This window comes from Triticum dicoccoides, chromosome 5A (genome assembly GCF_002162155.2).
Source record: "Triticum dicoccoides isolate Atlit2015 ecotype Zavitan chromosome 5A, WEW_v2.0, whole genome shotgun sequence".
In the NCBI taxonomy this organism is placed as follows: Eukaryota; Viridiplantae; Streptophyta; class Magnoliopsida; order Poales; family Poaceae; genus Triticum; species Triticum dicoccoides.
In genome coordinates this window covers 421940665-421945814 of record NC_041388.1, presented here as the reverse complement: position 1 = coordinate 421945814, position 5150 = coordinate 421940665, and positions in this window count along the sequence as shown.

The following is a 5150-nucleotide window of genomic DNA, read 5'->3' as shown; positions in this document are numbered from 1 at the left end:
TCCAATGAAGAAAAATGACGGAACCAGTGAAGACTATGCAAAGTTGAAGAATATGAATAATTTGAGAAATTTCAACTTTTGGTGGTGGCGTGACCCACTGTATAAGAATGATGATTTCAGACACCGCGTATAATTATCGTAGGGTTCTGAGAATCAAATTCTTCATTAATTTCTTCACACTAAGAGTGTTATTCTTCATTGATTGAAGTAAAACGTTTCTTCATGTGTTGCACATCTAAGTCATCAATTTCGCATAAGTGTTAGGATGAGTGTCCTTTTCACAGAACATTCGAAGATTCTAGGATATTTAGCTCACACCGCAACTTGCTAAATCTCTTCTCATCCAAGGGCTTTGTGAAGATATCGGCTAGCTATTCTTCAGTCTTCACATGCTCAATAGAAATGCCGTCCTTCAAGACATGATCTCGAAGAAAATGGTGACGAATCTGAATGTGCTTTGTCTTCGAGTGTTGAACTGGGTTGTGAGCAATCTTGATGGCACTCTCATTGTCACAGAAGAGAGGCACATTCTTCATGTTGACGCCGTAGTCCTTGAGAGTTTGCTTCATCCATATCAATTGAGCACAGCAAGAACCAGCGGCAATGTACTCAGCTTCAGCAGTAGATAGTGATACGCAGTTCTGTTTCTTCGAGGACCAACAGACCAAAGATCGTCCGAGGAAATGACATGTACCAGATGTTGACTTGCGATCCACACGATCACCAGCATAGTCAGAATCAGAATATCCAACAAGATCAAAAGCCGAGCCTTTGGGGTACCATAATCCAAGTGTTGGTGTGTGAGCTAGATATCGAAGAATATGCTTCACAGCCTTATGGTGTGATTCCTTCGGTGCAGCTTGAAATCGGGCACACATGCAAACACTAAGCATTATATCTGGCCTAGATGCACATAATATAATAAGGAACCTATCATGGAGCGGTATACCTTATGATCGAAGTCAATACCATTTTCATCAGTGCACAGATGGCCATTTGTGGGCATAGGAATTTTGACGCCTTTGCAATCTTGCATGCCGAATTTTCTCAGTACATCCTTGAGGTATTTCTCCTGAGATATGAATATGCCATTGTGTTGTTGACGAATTTGAAGACCTCGGAAGAATTTCAACTCTCCCATACTAGACATTTGATATTCTTCACTCATCATATAGGCAAATTCATCACTATAACGTTGGTCAGTACAACCAAAGATAATATCATCAACATATACTTGGCACACAAACAATTCACCATCATATTAGTGAAAAGAGTAGGGTCGAGTGAACCGGGTTTGAAGCCTTTCTTCATGAAGAGTTCCTTCAAAGTATCATACCAAGCCCGTGGGGCCTGCTTGAGGCCATAGAGGGCCTTGTTGAGTCTGAAGACTTTGTCAGGATTCTTTGGATCTTCAAAACCTGGGGGTTGAGCAACATATACTTCTTCCTCAAGCTTACCATTGAGGAATGCACTTTTCACATCCATTTGATATAGAGTGATATCATGATGGTTAGCATAAGAAAGTAATATGCGAATAGCCTCAAGTCTAGCAACAGGTGCAAAAGTTTCATCAAAATCAATTCCTTCAACCTGTGTGTAGCCTTGAGCTACAAACCGTGCCTTATTCCTCACCACAAGGCCATTTTCATCTTGCTTGTTGCGGTAGATCCACTTTGTGCCGATGATATTGTGCTTGCGAGGATCTGGACGTTTGACCAGTTCCCAGACATTGTTGAGCTCGAACTGATGTAATTCCTCTTGCATGGCCTGAATCCACTCAGGCTCCAGAAATGCTTCATCTACCTTAGTGGCTCTGTAATAGAGACAAAATCATACTGCCCACAAAAGTTAGACAAATGTGAAGCTTTTGAGCGTGTGAGAGGACCTGGCGCTTTGATGTCATTGATGATCTTTTCAACTTGCACTTCTTTTGCAATGCGAGGATGAGCTGGTTGTCGTTGAAGAATTTGATCAGTGTTTTCTTCAGCATTTTCTTCAGGTGCATTAGCTCGACGTTCTTCATGTTCTGGAATGAATTCTTCAGCAGATTCTTCAGTAGGAATGACATCCTCAGTAGCCTTGAACTTGATAGTTTCCTCAGGTGCTGGTTCATCTATCACAGTAGGTAGGTGCTCTCTTTGCGAGCCATTAGTTTCATCGAACCGCACATCTACAGTTTCAACAACTTTGTGAAGAACGTTGTTGAAGACTCTGTAGTTGTGCGAGTCCTTTCCGTAACCAAGCATAAAACCTTCATGTGCTTTCGGTGCAAATTTTGAGTTGTGATGAGGATCTCTAATCCAACATTTAGCACCGAAGACTTTGAAATAATTTACATTGGGTTTCTTATCAGTGAGGAGTTCATAGGCAGTCTTTTTGAAGAATTTGTGAAGATATACTCTGTTGATGATGTGGCACGCAGTATCAATTGCCTCAGTCCAGAAACGACGAGGAGTTTTGTATTCATCAAGCATAGTGCGAGCCATCTCAGCAAGAGTCCTGTTCTTGCGCTCCACGACGCCGTTCTGCTGAGGAGTGTAAGGAGCAGTTAACTCATGAGTAATACCAAGTTCATCAAGATAGTCATCGAGACCAAAATTCTTGAACTCAGTGCCATTGTCACTTCTGATGTGCTTGATCTTCACATCAAAGTTGGTTGAAGCCCTCGAGGAAAATCATTTGAAGACTTTCTGCACTTCATGTTTGTAAGTAACAAGATGTACCCATGTGTAACGAGAATAATCATCAACAATAACGAAGCCATATTGAGATGCTTCATTTGAGATAGCAGAATAATGATTAGGACCAAAGAGATCCATGTGAAGCAATTCAAATGGGCGAGTGGTGGTCATGATAGTCTTCGCTGGATGCTTGGCCTTGGTCATCTTCCCAGCTTCACAGGCTCCGCATAGGTGATCCTTGAGGAATTTGACATTCTCGATGCCAATGACATGCTTCTTCTTCTTCGCAAGCGTGTGCAAATTCCTCATGCCTGCATGACCAAGTCGTCGATGCTAGAGCCAGCCTTCTAAAGCTTTTGCAAGTAAGCACATGGTTGGTTGTGGTCCTGTAGAGAAATCAACAATATACAGGTCTCCTCTCCTAAAGCCTTCGAAGACTTTGGAATTGTCAGCTTCCATAACCACAACACAACGGTACTTGCCAAAGACAACAACCATATCAAGATCACAAAGCATTGAGACAGACATAAGGTTGTATCCTAAGGACTCAACAAGCATGACTTTGTCCATGTGTCGATCCTTTGTAATCGCAACCTTACCTAGACCCAATACCTGACTTTTGCCTTTGTCAGCAAATATGATATGCTTCAGATGCGACGGTGATAATGGAGCATCCATCAATAGATTCTTGTCACCAGTCATGTGGTTTGTACATCCACTATCGAGGACCCACTCAGTGGCTTTGGGTTGATCATCCTGCAGATGAATTAGTGCAGCTTACAAACTCATATACTTCATCAGTGAAGAATATGACATCAATTCACCAGATCAATTTCATCAAGTAAAAGAACTGATAAAGCAATATGAGGACGTGAGAAATGAAAGTTCATTTCTTCATGATTAGCCTGCGTCCTTTCAGGCATACTCAGGTCTCCAGCAAATTCTTCAGACGATTATGTGCGTCTGGAGACCTGACCCTGCAGAAGAGATTAGTTCTTTTTCTTCACCACCCACATCTGAAGGGGTGGCAAAGAGTTTATCATTCTGCGAGCTCCATACGAGAAGGATGGCATAGAAGCCAGTCCATTTCGTTTCACATAAGAGGGGTTAGAGTAAGCATAAGAGTAAGCAGAGAAATTCTTCGAGGACTTATGGACATAATGATTTGAAGAATAATGCACATATCCATAATCCTTAGATCTTCCCTGCGAAACAGACGGATTAGCACGATGATGTTCATATGAGGAATTTGGTTCATATGAAGAATTTGATCTGGGGTTCCTATTCTTCACAGGTGGTGTCATGATGACATTCACCTGAAGATTTTCAAGGCATCTTTTGGGAACCCAGATTTTCTTCATAGGAGAGCCGTTCCTGCAGTTAGTTCCAACATATCTAGCAAATACTTTACCATTCTGATTTTTGAATAGCTTATAGTTGGAGTCAATTGACTCATCATCAGAATGGGGAGATTCACATGCAAATCCATATAAGTTAGATGGATTAACTGGAGGTCCCTTTGCAGCAACCCATGTAGTTTTGGGGTACTGCTCAGGCTTCCAATATGTACCATCAGCATTGATTTTCCTCTCAAAGGCGATACCCTCCTTCCTAGGGTTCCTGTTGAGAATCTGCTTTTTAAGCACATCACAAAGAGCCTGATGCCCTTTGAGGCTTTTGTACATGCCTGTCGTGTACAATTCCTTCATCCCTGCATCATCAGTGATACTAGCAATGTCCTCAGATGAGGAATTAGTGATAGTAGAGGCATGTGAGGAATTTGAAACATTAGCAGCATTTGAACATTCAGGTGAAGAATTAGCAGATTTACGTTCAATGCACTTCAAGCATGGAGGAACAAATTCTTCCTGAGATGTGCTGATTTGTTGAGCAAGTAATGAATCGTGCTCCTTCTGAAGATCTTCATAAATCACTCTTAGCTTCTCAAGATCTTGCTTTCTTTGAAAAAATTCATAAGAAAGCTTCTCATGATCCGCTAAGAGAGTGTTATGATGACTTTGAAGTTTGTCAAGCTTGGACTGAAGTCTCTGAAGATTTTCAGTCAAAGTTTCAGTGCGATCCATTTCTTCACCCAACATATCATCACTTTTATTTAGCATGTTTTGAACCTTTTCTAAAGCCCTTTGTTGTTTTATAGCAATCTTAGCAAGTTTAGAATAGCTGGGCTTAAGGTTTTCATCAGATTCATTCACACTTGATTCAGAGGAGGTGTATTTGAGTACCTTGGCACCCTTTGCCATGAAGCAATAGGTGGGGGAGTAGTCATCATCCCCTTCATCAGCCTTGTTGGTGAGGTCATTTTCCTCAGTGTTGAAGATAGACTTGCTGACGAATGCAGTAGCGAGAGCAAGGCTCGCCACTCCGGATTCAGACTCCTCAGATGACTCCTCTTCCTCATTTTCTTCAGATTCAGCCTCAGAGTCCATTTCCTTGCCAATGAATGCCCTG